At 48.0% G+C, this 24,684-nt stretch overlaps 1 protein-coding gene across 1 annotated transcript in view; it reads right to left on the bottom strand.

The window, feature by feature from the left end:
- The window catches only part of KIF9 (kinesin family member 9), a 1,188,236-nt gene extending 1,164,188 nt beyond the window's left edge, over positions 1 to 24,048 (bottom strand). Inside the window, exon 1 of the mRNA XM_069645790.1 lies at positions 23,950 to 24,048. The gene's annotated coding sequence lies outside the window, so the exon portion shown is untranslated. The remainder of the gene's footprint in view (positions 1 to 23,949) is intronic.
- Between the last annotated feature and the right edge of the window lie 636 nt (positions 24,049 to 24,684).

Below are 24,684 nucleotides of genomic sequence, written 5' to 3'. Positions count from 1 at the left end.
TTGCCGGACAGTCAGCTAGCCAATCACGCCAGAGTGCATTTTGGTCTCCTAGGAGACTAAGCATAGGGAGTTTCAGGCACCTCCCTCACTTCCTGCCCACCCCAGACACTCGGGCGCCAGAAGCGGTCTTCAGTCCTGAAGCCCGCCAAAGGCGTAGGAACAAAGGGACCAAACCTGGTTTGGTGCGCAGAGACAAACTCTAGAAGGAACTTTCCAAAAAGAAATGGCAAAAAAAGAAGACCGGGACCTGTTTAAACAAAGGGGGTTCAGACGCCATCTTGAAAAACATGGCTCCCGCGATTTAACGCTACCGGTGTTCACGATCAGGAAAAATCATGGTAGTTTGTTGTAAAACCACTGCCACCAGCCATTTCAAGAGGAAAGGGTAGCATTTGACTGCTACATGAGTTTCTAGACATAGGGGATACTAAGTAACCCCTCCAGCACTCTATGGTAAGATAGAGTGTGCTGGGTCTAGGAATTTGGAAAGACTAGTAAAGTCAATTTCACTTTACTTTCTCTGGGAAACTGTAGTTTATCCCAGAGAAGGTATTTAAACCTTGGGACAGCCTAAAAGGCTTCCCTGTGTCACTGCACTGAGGGTGCTGTGTGACACAAATGAAAAGACGATGCCTATGGAGTTGTTTAAAACTCCATAATCAAAGAACACAAGTGTAAAACACACATCAAAATACATGTGAGATTGGGAAAAAAGGCTCACACTCTCTCCAGGTAAAATAATCAAGACCCGGAAGTGCCCTGCAAGTGCTGTTGGGCTGGTCGTATTGCTGGGGGAGCTGTCTGACTTGTGTGCTTCGCCTTTCAAACGGATCTGGGACGCGTTCGTGGAGGCGCCCATGCACAAGAAGAAGCTGTGCACTCCAATCCGCGGCGAAACGGGACATTGAACTCACATTACCAGAGTAAATATCAACAACACACTTTATCCAGTCTTTGTGTTTAAAATCATTACTCTGTGGATTCTTTCTTACAGTCCAAGGATATTGTCTAAGGACATTACTTTACAGACTAAATGCTATTTATTTTGGAAAGCATAGTCTTCTGATATTTAAAGTGCACTATTGGCAGGATACTTACGTTCCCTTTCTCTGTTCTTTCACGCAGATCCAATGCGTGTGTGACACGCCCCCGCCTCCCGTTGTTTGCTGCCTTCAGCCTTGCATAAAACTCGGAAGTGCCCTGCAAGTGCTGTTGGGCTGTTCGGCGTGTTCGCGGGGTCGTGGGCGAGAGTACAGTGAGGGGTTTGTGCCCAACTCATTTTACTTTTTTTCATTTCTTTTTTTTTTTTTTCTCCTGTTACATCCAGGTGACTAGTTATTGTGTACTGGGTAACTTGTGTATCTGGTGTTCCTCGGGTTGATTTATATGTACTTCTTTAAAGCTCTACAGACCCGGTGTTGTATTTTTCTCTGAGTGTACGTTGGGTCACTTTCACTCATGTAAACGGCATGAGGAAAACTAAGAGAGAAATCTATAGTTATAAGAGGACTGTTCCTCTGACGAGGAGAGAATCTAGGGCTGCGGCTGGCCCCTTTGACGATATTTTGTCTGCACCGTTGGTATTTACCCCTGTTAAAGGCACTATGAGTATGGCTTGCAAATTGCCCTTACCTCCTTCACCTCCTCCTATGATAGAAAGTGCTGCCATAAACTTGGTGGAGGATGGGGTGGTATCTGATGAGTCTATTTTTCTAATTGACTCGGGGGAGTCTGGTAAGATCCCTCAAGATGCTAGTCAACTAGCAGAACCCCCCTCTTTAGATCCTAATGAAGGTGTATATACCCCTGATATGATTAATAGCTCACTTTTGGCCCTATCCCAGTACCCATTGGGGAAGGAGGTGGAATGGGAGCTGTCCTCGGCACAACCGATGGGTCGGGAGTCTGTGGCAGGGCACTCACATGAAGACTCTGTAAATAAATCGATATTAACTGAACTTACACTTCATACCATCCTACTTAAGCAGCTGATAGCTGCAGAAGAAAGATAAAACTACTCCATTGGTAGCGGTGGAATGGCTGATGATAACCTGTTGGATCCTTCGGGCCCTCAGAGAGGAGCATCCAATCCCAATGTCAGTCCAATGGAGATGCTTGCGTCCCCGAAACATCTAGAAGAATTAGATGTGTTAACAAACAAGGACCCTAAGAGATCGGGTCCCAGTAAAAAGAATGATGGTGAAAAAAATGAAGATAGGCTATCGAAGCAGAAAGAAATGAATCAGAACACAAACAAAAATAAAAATAATAGAAAAAAATAACCCTTCAGAAAAGAAAGAATGTCACAGGACATAAACGGAGACAGGATAAAGTCTCTAGAAATAATTGGAGATGGTTGCTGAGAGGTGATGCAGAAGACACTGATTCTGACATCATCGAGGTAAATGAGGGACCAGATGTGCTATTGTGCAGAGGGTCAGGAGGCACTGTAGCCCCAGATTCTCTTTCTGAGACCTTAAAAAACAAAGGCACAAAGTGTTCAATGAGAGGGCCTATCTGTAATAACGGGGGCTCTATGGTGTCAGACTCAAATATGCAGGGAAGTCTGTTAAATTCCTTCCATATAAAACCAAAACGGTTGGAAAAAACTACAACTGACCCAGCCGCAATATTTTCTGCATACACAGACAAGGGCATTTCCCTGCAAAGGCCAATTGAGGTTCTTGATGGCCATAGGAGGCACTCCCTAGTAGAGAATTGGGACCATAGGGATCGGGGCCATTGCAACGGCCCAAACAAATATACCTAACTTAGACAAAACAGCAGCAAGTGATGGCACTTTTCAGCGTATGCACCATGTTAACGAATTGAAGACTGTAGGATTGTGTTTTCAATCTAACGGTCCAGGGCGTAATAGATGCCTGCAAACCCAGACTGAACTGGGAAAGACAGAATCGCTACTGTGTGCTAACTCTCTAGGAGGTGAGGATCCAAGAGAAGCAGCTTCTGCAACAAATCTCTTGGAAGGTGGACCTGTGATGGAATGGGTCATCAGAACAGTCATTAAAATAATGCTTGATGGCTATCAGAATGCTGTTCAGGATGAAATTGTCCCCAAGGTAACCCCTTCCTTGCCACAGGTACCCCTACCGGCTGTGAGTGAAGAGTCCCAAAACCAGAATTTTAAAGCTGTAAATACAGCATGGGGTTCACGGAATGATAGTATGCAAACCGAATTGGAGGGGGGCAGGGAAACAAATATGACAGTCATGGATGATAGACGGGGCCCGGATTGTCAGGACAGTGAATTTCTGCAAATTTTGCCTCCACGGGGCCAGACGGAACTTTGTCCAGTAGCTGCACGACCAGCAGCAATAAATTATCGCCCGTTTAAAAGTGTAGACAATCTGAGTATAATGTTATATTATCTTTTTGAAAAGGGAGGCCCACCTTCACTGAATAGACCAATGGTGTGGGCCTTACTCAGGGAAATACAAGTTTTTCCCTGATCACTACGGGCGATATTAAGCTGGTGGATTTTGTGCTCCCGGCGAGTTTTGAAAGAAAGCACTTCATTTCATAAACTGGGTTACGATCTGGAGAGGGTGGCTCCAGACACGGGCCCCCCTGCCCAGGTGGGGAGGGGGATGACTGTGAATGAGAAAGTGAGCACTAATGTTAGCAGAACAGATAGCACCTTTGAAGAGCCTAACTTCAGATGGCTAGCCCTTCAACTAAGAGATTCTATATTCCAACTTGAGGGTTTGAAGCCCAATAGTTAGTAGTCGCTCAACCTTCCCCCTGATAAATTGGAATTCGAGGGGGAATTGGTCATTGAGGAGCTCTGTTGAAATTTGTGCACTACTTAAAAAATGCTCTATTTTCTGTATACAAGAAACCTGGTTTACTATGGATTTTGTCTTAGATGGTTTTATTGTCCACTCTATACTTGCAAAACAAGGGCCAGTAGGTAGGCCAGCGGGTGGTCTACTTACAGCTGTTGCAATAGCACTGGGGCCCAAAGTCATCAAAATGTATAGGAATTTAGAGTGGTGTCTTTTATTGTTATTACGTTTAGACTACAATACGTTCTTTGGGGATTGTAATCTCTTGATTATCAATGTCTACTGGAACTCGAAACTGGACATTGATAAAGAGCTTAAAAAATTGGGGGTCCTGATGATGAAGTGTCATGAAATATCTCCTAATGTGGTAATGATAATTGTAGGGGATTTTAATGTTGGAATTAACAATGACTTTTCTACTACTAATGCTGTGGCAGATGATATTTACAACTTGAATCAGGGCAACAAATCCACACAGGGGCATCTTTGGAGGTTTTTTTTGGAATCATGGGGTTTGACAAACACAATGGGTCTATGGAGAAGTAAAGCCCCCTACACTACCTGGTTTAGGGGATCGCAAACAAGTGCAATTGATTACATATTCCTACCAGACCATCTTGTATGGATGGTAAGGGAATTCAGGTTGTTGAAGACGAAATGTAGTGACCATAAGATCTTGTATTTAAACTTTGAGGGGAGGGGGGCTCTGGTCAGTAGTAAACAGAATCTAGCAAATTTAGCAATAAATCAGGCAAAAAATAGAATTGTGTGGCACAAGGGCAATGTAGAAAAGGTAAATGCACTTTTCCTAAATGACTTCAACTCCTCTACTCTGGGGAAAAAGCATATAAGGTATAATAAAGATTCCTTTTCACAATATGTGGGAAATGTGATTGCTCAAACGACAGTTCCCCCCCAAACCAGGTAGGCCCAGGACTAGTCATATACACTCTTATGACCCTGTTATGAGAACATATAAAAACCAGAGACAAAAATCACTGAGGCTTCTTGCTAAAGCTACACTCCCTTTGGCGGAGAAACTGAGACTAAAAAAAATAACTGCTTACCTCTGGAAAAGGAAGATCAAAGAGCGTAGAGCCATGCTATATCAGATGGATGGGGAAAATATCTTATATGCACTGAAGGACAATACATCTAGATCCTTCTAGGCTTTGGTCAATAATAAGGCTACCCTGAATTGCTCTGCACTTTCGACCGCAATATCAGATTTCCAGTGGGGTGGGCATTTTGGCAATCTATACCAATCAAGAAAGGGCATTCTGCAAGCTCCAATGGACTTTCATAACATTGAATGGAACATAGACATCAGTCAGGAGGATATCGGTTTCTTGATAAATAGGGCCTCCAGCTCTAGGGCTGCCGGCTCAAATGGCTTGGCTAATGTTATTTTTAAACAAAACAAACAATTGTGGACAAAAATACTCTATATATTGTTTCAGGATATCCTTCAATCTCGCTTCATCCCAACTAGTTGGCACACCTCTTATGTGATACCCATTTACAAAAAGGGTGACCGCTCCAATCCTCTTAACTATAGGCCGATAGCCCTACTGGATGCGGATTCTAAAATATTCTCAGGGCTTATCCTAAATCATATCCATAGCTGGATAAATAAAAATGACATCTTGTCTAAGTTCCAATTTGGGTTCAGGAAAGGTGTGGGAACTGACGTTGGGGGGTTGTTGCTAACGGTGATGCAGGATAAAGCTTGGAGAAAAGATGCCGTGCCAATATACATTGCCTCCATTGACCTGACAATGACTTTCGATAAAGTGGAGCGAACACTCCTGTGGGGAAAGCTAAAACAAATGGGAATGCCATCTGCCCTCCTGTCTATTTTAATACAGCTACATGAGGGATCCCAACTGTAGGTCCGATTGAACAACGAGGGTAGTCTCTCCACTTTAATTGCTGCTCCGAATGGCCTACGACAGGGGTGCGTTTTCGTGCCTACTATATTCAACCTATATGTCTCTGATGTAGGGGAGGGGTTGAAAGCTGCAGCCTTCGCACCCCCGACAATTGAGGGAATTAAAATCTATTGGACGGCATATGCAGACGACTTCATGCTTTTTAACCACACCCCCATAGGGCTTCAGCATCTGCTGTGTAGATTTCGAGACTATACTGAAGCAAACCATCTTTTAATAAACGAGAATAAAACAGTTGTTATCAGATTACATCTGCGCCCCTATCTCAAACAATACTCCTGGTTTTTGAACCACATATAACTAGTGGTAAAGCATAATATACGCTACTTAAGTTATCCCATTTTTGGCAATAAGCAGAAATCTCATTACAGACAGCATATGGATGCTAACACCAAACCATTAATGCTCCAATTAAAAAAAATCAATTGCAAATATGGAAAGTTTTCAATTTTACCAGCCCTGCGCTATTATAAGCAAAAAATACTACCATAGCTCTGCTACGGATTGGAGCTTTATCCGAGATGGTTCATGGTAGAATTGAATAAATACGAAGGACGACTACTTAGAACTATCTTCTCATGCCTACCAAAGTGTCTACCGTTGTCAATTTTAAGGTATGAATTAGGCGTAAATTCATTGGCGTCTTTGATAACATGGAAAAAACTGTCCCTTTTCAGGAAATTGGTCACAACTGAGAGAGGAACTCTTTATGATCTCTTGGGATCGAGTATACGCAGTAATAACTTTATCTCTGCCTGTATACTCGATCTCAAGGATGAATGCATGAAGTTTTTGGAAACCCTGGGCCTTGCATTCGAATTGTTAATGTTCAACCCTACCAAAGTAAAAAGATGCCTAGAATGGGGGGACTGGGATTCAACAATGAGTGCGGTGGGAGCTACAAGGTTCCAGAAACATATGGTAACCCATTATAAAAAACTGGGCAGTGTTGAATCATATCTTATACTGTTTCCCTCTAAATCGGCCAGGCACTTATTCACGCGATTTAGGTGTAATGTTCTTCCCACAAGAGAAATCATCTGTGCATGAAAAATAACGAGGCAGGGCGGGCTCGAAATTGTAGATTCTGTGAGGAACCAGATGTAACTGAGTCTTTGGAACACCTGATGCTGGCTTGCCCAGTTTTGAGACGACAGAGGATACAGCATTTTAGTAAATTTGTTGCACCCACGGGCCTAATTAACCTGGATTCACTGTGGTGGGAAATGTTGCACGGAAAAGATAATTCATTACATATTGCCATCGTGAGGTACCTGAGAAATGTATGCCAACTAGAAATACAAAATGATCCTCAGGTGGAAATGTTGACTGAATAAGCGTGTAAAAGAGAATGTTTTATCCTTTCTGCATTGATTTGATTCAAAACTACTCTGACTAAATGCTGCTATGGTTCTTCTTTTGTTCTATATGAAATGGAGGTCATTTGACATATATGATGCACATTTTCGTTTATTTGATTCTGTATTCTCTGTTGTAGATACTGATCTGTTTGTTTTATTAATCTGCTATGTTTTATTTCTGTAATTTCTTTTTTAAAAAAATGTGTAAAGGTTAGTAATAACCATACACAAATAAATAAATAATAATCAAGTCCTCAAAATCCAGCAAAGTTGCTGGGGGTCTCTAAGGTGAAGGGAATTAGCACATTTATGAGAATTCTCCCTAACAATAGTGCACCTAAGATACTGCTGTGTTGTGTTCTACCAGTCTCAAACACTTACAAATGATTCCTGTTAGCCTGTTTCGTATCTAGGTAGTCAAATATTACTGTGTTGTTGTGAAGAGGTGCCGGCAGCGGACTTGGGACAAGCCACCAACTCGCACACATCGGACGAACTCGGCGAGCCTGACGGGAGCGGAGCCGCCCGAGCAGAACGCTATGGCGGGGTTAGCTACCCACCTTACTGGAGTCGCCGACCCGGACTGGGAAGGGAGCGGGAACCTTGTCAGGAAACAGGCCGCGGCCCGCGGCCGAGGAGGAGTAAGAACCCCGACATTAGGGGCCACCCCTATGACCCCAAGTCCCGGCGCCGCATGGATGCCGCCGATGGAAACGCTTCAGGAACAATCCCCATGCTACAGGGGCAGGCGAAACTGACGGCAGGGAAACCCGGTCTTAAGGGAGGCGGGACCAAACCTTCCCAACCAATAACAGACGAGCTAGGCAAGACGTCTGCTCATTGGTGGGGATTTGAAACCAGTGAAGTATATAAAAGCCCGCCTATTCTAAACAAGGCTGTCTGTTATATTCACAGGACACCGAGGAGCACGCAGGCAACCCCGAGTGGTGGGCCTACCCAGATAACCCGAGTTAGAGGACCACACCCTTATCCCAAGGGCAATTGGGGAAGGAAAAACCCCACGGTGAAGCAACCGCCAGAACTTTCAGTTTATTATTGATTTACTACACCTTTCAGTTATTGACTCTTTCCTGATCAACCATACGGCAATAATAAAGATTATTGCAGCACGTGCTTTGTCTCCTGTCTTTCATTTCCACAACTGGCGACGAAGGTGGGATACACGGCGGCGCGATGGAGGCATTGATCAAAACGCTGTCGGAAGGACAGCAGCAACTGCAGCAGTTGGTTCAGATACAAAACCAACAAGCAGCTGCCGACCGTCAAGCCTTCCAGCAGGCATTGCAGTTACAAAGCACGGTGCAAACTACTGCACAGGATAAACATCATGACACTATATCGAAGCTAACCGATATGGTGGCTAGCTCTAGGACGCAACCAATGGTCCCATCTGCATTACTACAAAAGTATAAAGACGGCGAGGACCCTGCCTTCTTTTTTACAAGTTTCGAAAGAATAGCCAGGAACGCACAGTGGCCCCCCGAACGATGGGGACAATATGTCGCCCCCTTGTTGTCCGGCGTCATGCAAGGAGCCTACCAGGCGGCAAACCCCACCGGTAATACTCCCTATGGTGAGATAAAGGCGGCTGTACTGGATCGCCTTGGCCTTGATGAAGAGGCCTATCGAATTCAACTAAGGGACACCAAGTTACGGCCTGGGGAAAACCCACGGCAGTTGTATTATCGAATAAAAGACCTGGTGGAAAAGTGGCTGTCAACTCCGACGGTCGTAACTCAACCGATACTTGACAAGATTATCCTTGAGCAGTTCGTAGAAGCCCTGCCAGGACAAATGCAGAGGTGGGTGAGGCAACATCACAGACCCTCCCTAACTGAAGCGGTGGATATTGCCTCGGCGTATCAAAAGGCTGGGTACCACAGGTTTCCACCCACAGGGATAACAGCGCGCATAGCAGTACCAATGACTGATGCCCCACTGACCAAAGGGGTCAGACCACAACAGTTGAGATGGAGACAACCCGAGGAGGCGGTTCGGAGGCCAGAAGAGAAGAGGTCTGGAATCGAAGACAAGTCTGCTGGGACCAGTCCAGGATATCGGCAACCTCAGTGCTTTGAGTGCAACGAATGGGGCCACATAGCCCGGTTCTGTCCCAGGAGAAGACCCGCTGAACCAATGGATATTGGGTACCTGCACGCGCTACAAGAAGAGAGCGTACCCGGTCCCTACATCGTGGACATACGAGTCGACGGCAGACCCACACGTGGTCTACTTGACAGCGGCAGCCGGCAAACCGCCATATCACCTACTGTAAGTAGCAAACCCAACTTACTTAACGTATCCGTACCTATTAAATGTATACATGGAGATATAAAACATTATCCGATGAAAAATGTGGCTATTGAAATAAACGGGGAGTTGTCACCCTTGAGGGCTGCCGTCCTACCTTTTCTGCCTGCCCCGGTAGTCATAGGGACTGATTTACCTAACTTTGACCAGGCACTGATGACGGAGGAGGGGAGAAGGGAAGTAGGTCCCGAGCCAGAACCCGGAAGGGGCATGTCTGGTCCAGGAACCCTCATCAATAAAAAGAGACAAAGCCGTATGGACTGGTGTCAGGCTTGTTATATGACTAGAGCCATCGACTGGAAATTAGAGGATAATGAGGATAGCATTAGGACAGAAACCCTAACGGACAACACCCTCAAGGTAGCCCGAGAGAGGGCTACACCGGAAGGGGATCCAGATCTTTCCAGGGGACCAGGATTTGTGCTTCATCAAGGTCTACTGTACCGAAGATATAAGGCAGATGATGGGACTGTTAAGGAACAGTTAGTTTTACCCAGAAAGCAACGCCCCATAGTACTGCAATTAGCCCACAACCTTCCTTGTGGAGGCCACATGGCTTCGCTGAAAACGCAGCAAAATATACTCAAACGGTTTTATTGGCTGGGAATCTATGGGGAGGTGGCCCAGTTTTGCAAAAGATGCCCTACCTGTCAACTAACGAGTGGAGTAAAACCAGCTAAAGCTCCTCTACAAAAGATGCCCCTTATTACAGTACCATTCCAGAGGATCGGCATGGATATTGTCGGTCCATTGGATCCAGCCAGTAGAGGGTATAAATACATGCTGGTCGTAGTCGACTACGCTACACGCTATCCTGAAGCATTTCCCCTTAAGGGGACGTCAGCCAGACAACTATGTGATCAACTCATACCCTTCTTTGCCGAGTTGGCTTACCCTCAGAAATCATCACTGACCAAGGGACGAATTTCATGTCGACCGTACTACGACAAGTGTGGGAACGCCTACACATTAAGCAGCTAAGAACATCCGAGTATCATCCCCAAACCGACGGCTTAGTCGAAAGATATAATAAAACGATAAAGAAAATGTTGAGAAGGGTGACAGGACCAGATGCCCAGAACTGGGATAGGGCGATACCTCTTGTTCTGATGGTCCTTAGAGACACGCCCCAGTCCTCCACGGGGTTTTTCCCCTTTGAGCTCCTGTTCGGGAGACAACCCCGAACAATCCTAGACCTGGTTAAGGAAGAATGGGAGGCCTCCGAAGAAATGACCCTAACCGAATATACCGAGGAACTGAAGGAACATTTAAGCGCACTGCGTGCTTTGGCGGAAGCCAACCTCTCTCATGCCCAGAACATACAAGAGAAAAACTATAATAAGGGGAGCAGAATGAGGTGTTTCAGCCCAGGAGACCAGGTACTCGTGCTCTTACCTACCAGCGCCAACAAATTACTGGCCAGATGGAAAGGCCCGTATAAGATCACGGATGTTCTCAGTCCCGTGACCTATAGGGTGCACCAACCTGACCGAACCAACCCGGACCAAATATACCACATCAACTTGTTAAAGGAGTGGAATGAACCCCTAGTATCAGCACTAGGAACCATCGGCGACATAGAAACGTTGGAAACCGCGAACCCGGACCCCGGTTCGCTGGACCACGTCCAGTGGGGGAACGCCCTATCGCCAATCATGAGAACGGAGCTAATGTATAGGCTACTACCCTACAGAGAATCCTTTTCCACCTTACCAGGGAGGACCAAAATACTTGAACATGAGATAAAAACAGAGTCCGGACAGGTGGTAGGGCTCAGACCCTATCGGATACCCGAAGCCCGGAGACAAATCATAAACACTGAGGTAGATGAAATGTTGCACCTAGACATCATTGAGCCTTCAGTCAGCGCTTGGTCATCGCCCATCGTTCTGGTCCCTAAACCTGATGGCTCAATCCGCTTCTGCATGGACTACAGGCAGCTGAACAGCGTGTCTAGTTACGAAGCATACCCAATGCCACGGATGGACGAGTTGTTAGAGGGACTCGGTGCTGCCCAGTATCTGAGTACTCTAGACCTAACAAAGGGATACTGGCAGATCCCTTTGCGACCCCAGGATAAAGAAAAAACCGCCTTTTCCACACCGAGGGGACTGTATCAGTTTAAGGTTCTTCCTTTTGGCCTACATGGGGCACCTGCCACCTTCCAAAGACTTATGGACATCATCCTAAGACCGCATGAGGGATATGCAGCGGCCTACCTTGACGATATCGTCATATACAGCAAAACCTGGGAGGATCATCTGAACCACTTGGAAACGGTTGTAGCCGACCTACATAGAGCAGGCCTTCACATCAATCCCAGTAAGACCACGATGGGAACTCACGAAACAAAGTACCTCGGACACGTGGTGGGGGGGTGGAATGCTGAAACCACAGATGTCCAAAACCGAGGCCATTCATCGCATCCCAATACCTGTGAACAGGAAACAAATACGGGCTTTTCTGGGGCTCGTTGGTTATTATAGGAGGTTTATTCCCGATTTTTCTTCCATAGCCGCGCCACTCACCGATGCGCTGAGACTCAAAGGGAACCCAAACCTGACCAATAACGAAGCCGCCCTAAGGGCCATAGACCTTCTAAAGGAAAGGATCACATCTGATCCGGTATTATGTTGTCCCGACTTTCAGAGGCAGTTCTTCCTCCAGACTGATGCCTCGGACCATGGCTTGGGCGCCGTCCTGTCGCAGGAACAAGAATCGGAACTGCGGCCCATATGCTTCATCAGCCGAAAGTTGCTGCCACATGAGTCGGCCTACTCCACGATTGAGAAGGAATGCCTGGCCATCAAATGCGCGATTGAATCACTCAAGTACTATCTGGTTGGTCGTCAGTTCACGTTGTTCTCGGACCATGCACCTCTGCAATGGCTTGCCTGACACAAAGATACCAACCAGAGGGTTCTCCGCTGGTTCCTCTACCTACAACCCTTTGACTTTCTGACTCTGCATAGACCAGGCAGATTTCAGCTGGTGGCAGACTACCTGTCCAGGTGCTCTCACTGGCCCGATCGGCCAGATCCCGGGGTGAGTATGTGTGAAGAGGTGCCGGCAGCGGACTTGGGACAAGCCACCAACTCGCACACATCGGACGAACTCGGCGAGCCTGACGGGAGCGGAGCCGCCCCAGCAGAACGCTACGGCGGGGTTAGCTACCCACCTTACTGGAGTCTCCGACCCGGACTGGGAAGGGGGCGGGAACCTTGTCAGGAAACAGGCCGCGGCCCGCGGCCGAGGAGGAGTAAGAACCCCGACATTAGGGGCCACCTCTATGACCCCAAGTCCCGGCGCCGCATGGATGCCGCCGATGGAAACGCTTCAGGAACAGTCCCCATGCTACAGGGGCAGGCGAAACAGACGGCAGGGAAACCCGGTCTTAAGGGAGGCGGGACCAAACCTTCCCAACCAATAACAGACGAGCTAGGCAAGACGTCTGCTCATTGGTGGGGATTTGAAACCAGTGAAGTATATAAAAGCCCGCCTTTTCTAAACAAGGTTGTCTGTTATATTCACAGGACACCGAGGAGCACGCAGGCAACCCCGAGTGGTGGGCCTACCCAGATAACCCGAGTTAGAGGACCACAGCCTTATCCCAAGGGCAATTGGGGAAGGAAAAACCCCACGGTGAAGCAACCGCCAGAACTTTCAGTTTATTATTGATTTACTACACCTTTCAGTTATTGATTCTTTCCTGATCAACCATACGGCAATAATAAAGATTATTGCAGCACGTGTTTTGTCTCCTGTCTTTCATTTCCACAGTTGTATTCTACCAGTAGTCCCAAATACTTAGAAATTGTTCCTGTTAGCCTGTTTAGCATCTAGATAGGGCACCTGAGACACTGCTGTGTGTTGTTCTGCCAATTCCAAACACTCAGAAATTGTTCCTTTTAGCTTGTTTCGCATCTAGATAGTGCACCTGAGATACTGTGGTTTTCTATTCTGCCAGTCTGAAACACTAAGACATTGTTCTGATAGCGTGTTTGCATCTAGATTGTGCACCCAAGATATTGCTGTGTTATATTCTGCCTGTCCCACACACCTAAAAAGTGTTCCTGTCAGCCAGTTTCACATCTAGATAGTGTACCTAATATATTACTGCTGTACCCTGCCTATCCCACACACCTAAAAAATGTTCCTGTCAGCCAGTTTCACATCTAGATAGTGTACCTAATATATTACTGTTGTACCCTGCCTGTCACACACACTTAGAAATTGTTCATGTTAGCTTGCTTCATATCTAGATAGTGCACTTAAGATATTACTGTGTTATATTCTGCCTGTCCCACACATTTAGAAAGTGTTCCAGATAGCGTGTTCCACATCCAGATAGTACGCACAAGATACTGCTGTGTTGTATTCTGCCAGTCTCAAACACTTAGAGACTGTTCCTGTTAACCTATCTCACATCGAAATTGTGCACCAAGATAGTGCTGTGTTGTATTCTGCCAGTCTCAAACACTGGGAAATTGTTCTGCTAGCCTGTTTCGCATCTAGATAGTGGACTTTATAGATCCTTAGATATTACTGTGTTGTACTCTGCCAGTCCCAAACACAGAGAACTATTTGGCTTTAGCCTTCTTCATTTACTCCGTTTCTGATCCTGAAAGCACCCCCTGAGGCGGCTCTGTGATTTACTTGCCTACGCTACAGAATTGAACTGCTTTCACTCGTTCCACCTACAACTACAAGTGCCATTTGAGATGGTACTGTAATTTACTTGCTTAAGTTCCAGGCGCTGCTTCTTCATATAGACCTCCAACCCTACCCCTAAACTCCTTGACCCTCTCCCACTGCCCTGGTGTCCAGATCCCAGTTACAGGTTGTACATCCAGGGCCCTCACATATACTACTATTAGTTCCTCAATCCCCAACCACCACCAATCCCCGGATGGAGACCCAAGCTCACAAGAATCCCCCTCTCCATCCCATCCCGATCTCCAGCCTTCCCCAACCCCCTCCCCCCTCATCGCTCACCCCTCGCGGCACCTGGCACGTGCTCTAGCACCCACCTTCACGACTCCCCCTTTCACCCCGTGTTCACAACCCAAGACACCTCCCCTCGTACTTCATTACACCATGACGCCGCCCGCTCACTCTCCTTCCACCACCCGGCATCCAACTCAAAATCAGAGGTGCACTCTGGGGCATCAAACACCTCCCTCCTCAGAAGCCTATTCCTCTCCCCCTTCCCACCCTAAGACATCGACTTGCACCCTCCCTCTAACACCAATTGAAAACTCTCTTATACCCCACAACCAGACATCACGCCTCCTATCAAACTATAAAGCCAGGGGAGCCCTCTGGTGCTCCAAACAGTGCAAATCCACCTCTTCCTCTACTCCTTCCTTGCACCCTCCAAGGAACATCCCACCCTCCCTTCCGATCCCCTTTGCCGCCCAGTCCCTCCCCCTTAGCACGTCAGAGAACTAACCCCCCTGCAACCCCCTCCTCCCCATTAACCTCTTCTCGACCCCGCCAACAAACCACCCCCTCATATCCCTTACCCTCTCTGAAAGCAGCGTGCCTCGCCCTCGCAAGAACGGTAGCCTCATCCCCCTCACCTTCTGACCTCCTCATCCTCTCTCACACACCTATAGCACCAAAACCCACGAAATGCAGAAAACAAAACTGGTCCCCTCCCTCGACTCTCTACTCCTCACCACTTCTGCCTCAACCCTTCCTCCAAGCTTCTCCCTCCCCTACCCCATCACACTCCCCCCTACCCTCGCCCAGCTTCCACCCCCTCTCCCTTGACTTCTCACCCTGCACACCAGAACCCCTGTCACCTTCCACACGCACTCCAAAATCCAGCCACCTAAACCCCCTCACACCCATTCACCCTCTCTCCACTCTCCCGCCCCCCCCTCGACACTCACCACACCGCTCACATATCCTCCTCCGCACGCCTACTCTTCCCAGCTCCCATCGACGTAACCCCATCTCCCGTCCTCAAAATCCACAGGCACCCTGCCCCCCTCCTAACCCACCTCAACCTGGCCCTGCGATTCTGAATGTACCACCCTCACCCACCTCCCATCCAAGCCCCTAAGATCCCCATGTTCCCACTCCGATGACCTCCACTAAGGCCACATCCCCTCACAAAGTCAACTGCATCCTTTTTATTGTCCGCTCCATAGCAAGAAACAGATACAACATCTTTGACCTCCTGTCCTCTGACATGACGGAGCCTAGTCTTTATCACCAAAACCTGGTTCTCCGACGGTTTTGCCCCTGTTGCACATGAAGCCTTCCCACCCGACTACTCGCTCATCCCCCACAATAGACCCTCCAGAGGAGGCGGAGTGGCAGTCCTCTTCAATTCTCATTTCTCTGTCTCACTCGTCGACATGCATTCCCTCATGTGAATCCCTTCTAGTCAAACTCTCGCTACATCCAACTTTCTCCTACAGCTTCCTACTCATCTACTACTTATGGCAGACATTTCTCCAACAACCTCTGTGATTCTGTAGCCACCATTCAAGTAAATCACCCCTCTCTCACACTCCTTGGAGATTTCAATATCTGGTTAGACATTCCGACCAACCCCATGACCCACCCACTGGTCGACAGTCTTGATGTGCTCAACCTCTCCCTACATATTACTGGTCCAACCCACTCTAGGGGGAACACCCTGGATGCAATTTTCAGCTCCCATGACCCGATTTATATATCCCGCCCCAAACCACTCATATGGACCGACCACTTTGTCATCCTCTTCTCCATCCTCACCCCTGCCCCTCCCCCTACAGCCCTCCTGTCCTCCCCCAAGACCTCAAATGCTGGAAAAAAGTGAATATCCTTCCTGACATTGCGAAAGCCCTACTTCTTAGATCCCTAGAAAGCCCCTCCCCCAGACAGAGTCTTAACCATCGACTCTTTCGACTCTTGGTTCAATGATACATCAATTCCTCTCACCCCCTTGCGCCCCGCTTCCTCGCGCAATGGACCATTCCCCAAATGGTTCTCGACCCACCTGAGGAACATCAAAAAACAAAATAACTCTCTGGAACGCAAATGGCGAGCATCTAAACCCAATCTCAGCAGATCCATGTTCGCCTTGCACCATCGTAACAATAAAGCTGAAATCCGAAAAGCCAAAAAAGCCTATTACAACAAACAAATTCTCAACTGTGGCAACCGCAGCAAAGAACTCCACAGAATCATATCAGAATTCCGCAAACCCACTTGCACCTCTACCCAATCCACCCCATCTCAATCACTCTGTGACTCCCTCTCCTTACACTTCTACACCAGCGCTCTTGACAGGACGGCCTCCCTTAACAACAAACTGTCCCTCCTCTCCCCCTCCCACAACCGACCATTCCAACAGCCCCCCACGCCCCTCCGCCCGACCCCCAATTCCCCCACCTTCGACTACTTCAAACCAATCTCCAGAGACGAGTTTCTTGACCAACTATCTGCCAGCAAACAGTCTGGGTCCCCCCTCGACCCCTGCCCCGCCTCTGTCCTAAAATAAATATTCTCGTCTACCTGTGCAGGAGAACATGCAAGAGCCATACTAAATGACTCCCTCAGCTTTGGCATCTTCCCCGATTCCTTCAAAATTGCGTGTGTCAAGCCTCTTCTTAAAAAGCCATCCCTCGACCCCCTAGACCCCAAAAACTACAGACCCATCTCAAACACGAGATTACTTGCAAAACTCATTGACCAAACAGCATACTCCCAGCTCAACGCCTTTGTAGAATCCAACAACCTCCTCGACCCCGCACAATCTGGCTTCAGACCATGTCATGGAACTGAAACCACTTTGACCTCGATCTGGGATGATCTTAAAGTCACTGCAGACTCTGAAGGATGCGCTTCACTAATTCTCCTTGATCACTCTGCTGCCTTTGACACGGTTAACCACTCAATCCTCCTTGACCGCCTCCACTCCCTTGGAATCCGTGGCACTGCCCTCATGTGGATTGCCTTCTTCCTCAGCAACAGGAAACAAATAACCCTCCTCTCCCCATTTGTCTCAGCTGCTCGCTCGGTTAACACGGGAGTACCGCATGGCGCAAGCCTATCTGCTCTCCTATTCAACCTCTATATGACCACCCTTCCTGGAATCATCTGCATGCACAACATATTGTGCTACAACTACGCTGACAATACCCAAATCATCCTAAGAATCCCCAATTCGGGCACCAACCCCCAGCCCGACCTCAAAAACTGTCTTCGAGATATTGACCGATGGATGACAATAAACCACCTCCTCTTAAACCGCACTAAAACCGAAATCATGATGTGCAGCAACACTGCCCTTCTACCTCATCCACACCCATGCCCTCCTAACCCCGCATCCGACATAGTAAAAAACCTAGGCTGCACCATGGGCTCCAGCCTAACCCTCTCTCGTCAGATCAACAATGTCTCAAAATGTTGTCACTACCATCTCAAACTTCTCAAAAGCATATTTCCCTACCTCCCCTTCCCAAGCAGACTTGCCGCAGTTATGTCTATTGTAATGTCGAGACTAGACTATGCCAACTCCTTATACCTGGGAGCCCCGGCATAACATCTTAAACTCCAAAGAGCGCAAAACGCTGCTGCTAAACTGCTCCTCCCCCTGGGTCCGAGAGACTACATCTGTCCTGCTCTCCGAACCCTCCACTGGCTCCCAGTCGGACGAAGGGCCACTTTCAAGACCCTGTGCATCACTCACCGTGCAGTGCACAAGACCGCCCCATTATAGCTGCAAGAAAATATAAAACCATACCTCCCATCCCGCACCCTAAGATCAAACACTGCCCTCCTTTTAGTGATTCTAGCATCCAACTCTGTCAGGATTGGAGGATCCACCTTCTCAACCTTGGCCCCGACTCTGTGGAAGTTTCTTCCACCACATATTCGACACACCCAATACTATATGACATTCTGCAAAGTTCTAAAAACGTGGTTCTTTCTGTAATACCAACCACGACCTTCTGAAGCAATTGAAACTCCAGCAACCCGATGACTAATGCTCATTGAAACTCCCAACAATGCCATCAATGAATACGCTCATTAATTGGGCTATTAGGCACCCGCATAACTGAAATGAAATGCAGAATAATGATCTCCTTACATTATAACTCCACACAATTCCCTCTCCTTACTTATATTCACATATCCTTGCTGCCTCTTCACCATACTAGACCAACAACAAAGCCTCCGTCAACTCCCTGTCCCCCTCAGGTACGCTTCCTGCCACCCCCCCCACGATGTCGCTATGTACCCCCTGCCCCTCTGTTTCCCTGTGTTGAGCTGGATGCCTCCATTCCCCACTCAAGTTCCCCGTGATGTCGCTATATGCCCCTGCCCCTCCGGTTCACAATGTTATCACTATGTGTACCCAAACCCCCTCTGGTCCCCCATGATGTCGCTGTATGCCCCCCAGCCCCCTTTGGTCCCCCAGGTTGTCGCTGTGTACCCCCGCCCTCTGGTTCCCTGTGATGTTGGTGTGTACCCCTCTGGTCTCCCGTGCTATCACTGTATGCCCAGCGGCCTCTAGTCCCTGTGATGTCACTGTGTGTCCCCCAGCCCCTTGTGTACCCTGTGTTGTCGCTGTGTACTCCCTGCCATCTGGCTCCCTGTGTTGTCACTGTGTACCCCTCTGGTCCCCCGTGCTGCTGCTGTATACCCAGTCCCCCTCTTGTCCCAATGATGTCGCTGTGTGCCCGTTTGGTTCCCTGTTTTGCTGCTGTGTACCCCCTGCACTTTGGTTCCCCGTGATGTCACTGTGCACCCCTCTGATCCCCTGCGCTGTCGTTGTATGCCCTGCCACCCTAGTCCCTGTGATGTCCCTGTTTGCCCCTACCCCCTGCCCCCCATGTTGTTGCTCTATGCCCAACCTCTCTAGTCCCGGTGATGTCCCTTTGTGCCCTGCCCCTTCCACTCCCCTGTGTTACGCTGCGTTCCCCCCCCTGTGGTCCCCATGATGTCTCTGTTTGTCCCCAGCCCCTCATTTCACCTTAATGTCGTTGTGTACCCACAACCCCTCAGGTCCCCATGTTTCACTGTGTCTCACTCTGTGCCCAGACCCTCTGGTTCCCGTATTGTCACTGCGCCCCAACCCCCATGGTCCCCTGTGATGTCACTGTGTGCCCCTTGGCTCCCTGCAATGTCACTGTGTGCCCCCAGCTCACCCCTGGTCCCCTAAGATATCGCTTTGTGCCCCTTGCCCCTCTCGTGTCCTGTGTTCTCAACTGTGTGCCGCAGCCCCCTCTGGTCCCTCGCTTTGTGCCCCCTGCCCCTCTCGTGTCCAGTGTTGTCACTGTGTGCTCCAGCCTCCTCTGTTCCCCTTGATGTCGCTGTGTACCCCCGCCCTTCTGGTCCCTGTGATGTCTCTCTGTGACCCCAACACCCTCTGGCCCCTCTATGCTATGGCTGTATGCCCCAAACCCCCTGCTCCCATGTAATTCATGTCGCTGTGTGCCCCAGCCCCTCCGGTCCTCATGTACTGCTCCCTCCTGTCTGTGTCATGGCACTTGCACTGTGTGGGTGTCGCTAGGCTGAGTGCAGTGGCTAGTCTTCACATGCCTGCTGTTCATGGCCTGTGGGAGTGTCTTTGCGTTTTTCCCTTGTTCCTTCCCTTGTCGGCGAGCGCTTTTGAAGTGCATTGTTTGTGGGCGCTGTGTGGATGAACCATCGTATATAATATCACTATGCTTACTCTCTACTCTACCCCATCACAGAATTAGAGTGTAGCTACACCCCTCGATCAATTCGTCCTAGCTGCTCACATACGAACACCATCCCATTAACAGCTCAGAACTCAAATTAAAACCCAGCTATATCCCACGAAAAAAACGGCCTCGTTGCACACATAAGCGTCCCACAGGCCTAACCCAGCCAGAACCCAGTCTTGGTGCCCACCCGCCAGACTGCACACATTAAACCGCTACCAACACCACCACACCTAATGTTAGGATGCAGTTACCATTAAGCAATTACATCAGCTACACACTTAATTGCTGCACCCAAGCACCCTTCGACATCCTACTCTTTCAACTGACCTGGACTACGGTCCCCTAGGGCGTTCAACTGAACAGCACTTTGAGGTCATACCAATGATATATAGAGCGCTATATAAATGCCAAATAACATAACATAACAATGGTTGAAAATAATGGTGGTCATTTTATTTCACTACGTTTACTTCAGTGTGAATACTACAGTTCGAAAACAATATTTGGGGTGAAGTGGAGGAAAGGCACGATCCAGGTATTGGCAATAGGGGAAGCAGGATTGAGAATGGGATCCAGGGGGAATAGAGGGAGAGGGGCAGATGGGAACATAGTTCAACTGCTTTTTTTGTTGTTGCTACACTTCTACACCTGGACCTGAGATATGCTCGGGCTATCCTACGTATATTGTGGGCAGGAGGACAGGCTAGGTCCATTCTCAATGACTCCCTCACCTCCCGCTACTTCCCAGAACCCTTCAAAGTACCGCACGTTAAACCCCCTTCTTAAAAAGGTAGGCCTCAACCCCCTCGAACCATCCAATTACAGGCCCTTCTCCAACACCAGATTCCTGGCAAAACTCATTGACCGATCTGCCTACTCTCAACTCAACCTTTTCGTCGAATCCAACAACCGACTAGACCCCTCTCAGTCTGGCTTCAGGGCTCGCCATGGAACCCGAGACCACTTTGATATTGGTATGGGACGACCTCAAAGGCACGGCAGACTCTGAAGAATGCACCACTCTGGTTCTCCACAATCTCTCAGCTGCCTTTGACACCATTAACCACTCAATCCTCCTCGACCGGCTCCACTCCCTTGGAATCCGGGACTTGGCACTCAACTGGATTGCCTTGTTCCTTAACAACAGGAAACATCACTATCGTACCCCCCTTTACCTCATCAGCTCGCCCAGTAAACACTGGAGTACCCCAGTGCGCTTGCCTATCCTCGCTCCTTTCCAACCTCTACCTGACCCTGATGCCAGGAATCATCCGCTCATACAACCTCACCTGCTACAATTATGCTGATGACAGCCAAATGATCCTAAGAATCCCGAAGACGAGCTCAGATCACCACTCAGATATAGCAGCTTGCCTCAGCGATATAGACCAATCGATGTCTAGAAACCACCTCCTTCTCAACCCAGGGAATACAGAGATCACAGTATGTGGCTACACAGCTCCTGCAACTACTCCCATGGCACTCCCCCCACCCCACACCTTCAACACAGTCACAAACCTTGGTTGCACATTGGACTCAGGCCTGACCCTGTCCTGCCAGATCATAAATGTATCCAAATCCTGTCACTACCACCTCAGACAGCTGAGACGCATCTTCCCTTACCTCTCCTTCCCCAACAGATTGACCTCTATTATGTCAATGGTCATGTCCAGACTGGACTATGCTAACTCCATGTACCTGGGTGCTCTGGCATATCAACTTAAACTCCAAAGAGTCCAAAACACAGCTGCTAAACTCCTCCTTGCACTGGGACAAAGAGACCACATCTTGCCCGCTCTCTGCACCCTCCACTGGCTACCCATTGGAAGAAGAGCCACTTTCAAAATGCTATGCATCACCCACCGAGCAGTGCAGTAAGCCGGCCCGACATACCTCCAAGAGAAGACCATGCGCTACCATCCATCACGCACCCTAAGGTCAAGCACTCCCTCCTACTAACGATCCCTCCATCCAGTTCAGCCAGACTGGGGGGGGGGGGTCAGCCTACTCGGCCTTGGCACCAACTCTATGGAATTCGCTACCTCCTCGTATTCAACACAGCCAGGACTACATGGCTTTCCCTAAAGCAGTGAAAACATGGCTCTTCCCAAATCCGGGGAAAGCTCCGCGCAAGGCCATAAACCAATCCCCCAATGACCTAAGTCCTGTGAAAGTCAGGACTAACCAGAAACCAACAGGAGAGCCACAGAAGACGGCTGACCAATTAATTAATTACTTCACCCCTGACTAGCAGGAACAGTCAGGGCACGGAAGTCAGCATATAGACCAAGGATTTCCGGTCTATGCAGTTGCAGGCCGCACGCACCTACCTCAACCACCAAGGCACAGTTGGTGCTATATGATCAATAGAGGTGTCGCCTGGCTACCAAGGAATAACAACCTAAAAACAAGCACTGGTGGCACAAAAGTAAGTAAGCTTGGATAGAACCGCCTGTAAAAACATACAATAACCAAAGAAGCACCCATTAACCCAGTTTATTATCTCTCCAGCATCCGGATAATGGGCCCTCCAAGTCCGACTACAAAGCGTCTGGGAAAGGACGATTTGAGCAAGATAACACAACATACGCCACTGATCATTTTACTCCGCAATGAACCACAAACCACCAGTGCAGACACGGGCAGCGCACTGAGCTCCAAAAACATGCCAAGTAAGGGGGCCACCCACTGATAACCTCAAACACTCATTCCTACCAATATGCTCACTCTCCACTTCACATCAACAAACAATAAAACGCAGCTACACCCCTCAATCAATTAGGCCTAGCTGCACACAAACCTACATCGCTCATAGAACACCTCAACAGCCTGGTAAAATGCTGATATACCCCACTAATAAAATCGGCCTAGCAGCGCACATACTCTTACACATGCCCTGTGGCAGCCAGAATGCAGATTCGGAAACCACCCTTCTTGCTACACACACTACACTGATCACGGACATCCACTGCACCACACTTACCATTAGATTTCAGCCAGCCCGCGCAAACCACTCTGGCTGCTCACATACCAAGTGCACCGAAGCACTATTTACTACACCAATCGCTTAACTGATACGGACCATGGTCCCAGAGGGCTTGCAACCCACAGCGCTTTGAGATCATACCAATGGTACATAAGGCGCTATACAAATGCACTATAACATAACATAGTTGAATAGGGTAATCCCAATGGGGGGCCGTGACTTTCAAAAGGTTTAGATATGTCGGCTGCTAAAATGCCATGGACAACAAAGCTCTTTTTATATGTGTTGATGCTTATGTGGAAAACACTGTTATCAGATATAAAGGGTAAGCAAAGAAGGATGAGATAAGGAAGGACATTTCCAAAGGATAGGTAATAGTTCCGACGTTGTGCACACGTTTAAAAGTGATGGGTAACACATAGGGTCCAGATCTTTCTTCCAGGTAGAAGCAAATGAAGGTGTGACACACATAACATATTAAGACATGATAGGCATCGCTGCAGCAATACAGGCAAATTACTGCCCTTGAGTGGTAAACGATAAGAAAGTAGAACACGTGCACATAAGAGTAGAGACTGTATTTCTTATCAGTCGGATTAATTTTGGCGAAAGATTATTTTCTTTTCGTCATTCTTGCATTTATAGTTTGGATTATTGGACAGCAGCAGTGTGCAATGCATGCTTATCAGTTTGATTCGTTCTTGCAGAGATTAATAATACACCGCATTTATACAGAATCAAGGGCAAAAGGACCTCGACCATCGCTTAGTAGCTACAATGAGTGTATTAATATTAATATATTAAAGACCTTTCACTTACTTGCCTGTCACAAGTCCCCCGGCTGTGATAGAAGTCGTCTGTCTTTCCCTCCCTCCCTCTTCCCTTTGAGCGTGCTACTGCAGGCTTGTACACATCGTCACCATGGCGACGCAAAGACACAATGGGAGGCTGCCCTGCTGGAGCTCGGAAGTGGAAAGAGAGGAAAGTGAGAAAGTAAAGAGGGACTGAAAGAGGTTCAGCTGGAGAAATTGTCTCTGGCGCCTATCAACTAAAAAGCAAGTAATAGTAAAGGAAAAGAAAATATAAGTACGTATTTTCACGTTCACGCGGAATATAAAATGTTGAAAAATGTTTTAGACTGGCCCGGGTCAGTTATAATTAAGATGTCTGGAACGTGCATGTAATTGAACTTCGTATCTGAATGAACACTTAAAACTGTCATCGATTGATAAACTTGTTAAAAACAATCTTTTATTGTAATTATTCGTCTACTTGTTCTGTAAAGGACAACTTGTGTTATATAATTTCTGTTGTTTTCATCTTTAGGGAATGATGCGTGTACTTAATCCTGTTTATGGGGAGGAATATTCAAAAAGAAAAGGGAGGCCACTGGAAAGCTCACTTTCAAAGACAGATTCAACAGTAATGACCCGGTTACTTACCGGTAATCTTTATTCCTCTTAATCCTACTCTTCCTTGTCACTGTACTTACTTGTGAGGTTGCCAACCTCAGGGATCCATTCCATCTTTTAACACCCAACCCTGCCCCGCCCC

Source organism: Ambystoma mexicanum, chromosome 2p (assembly GCF_040938575.1).
Source record: "Ambystoma mexicanum isolate Mex_15411 chromosome 2p, UKY_AmexF1_1, whole genome shotgun sequence".
Classification (NCBI taxonomy): domain Eukaryota; kingdom Metazoa; phylum Chordata; class Amphibia; order Caudata; family Ambystomatidae; genus Ambystoma; species Ambystoma mexicanum.
This window is presented reverse-complemented; position numbering and strand designations above follow the sequence as displayed.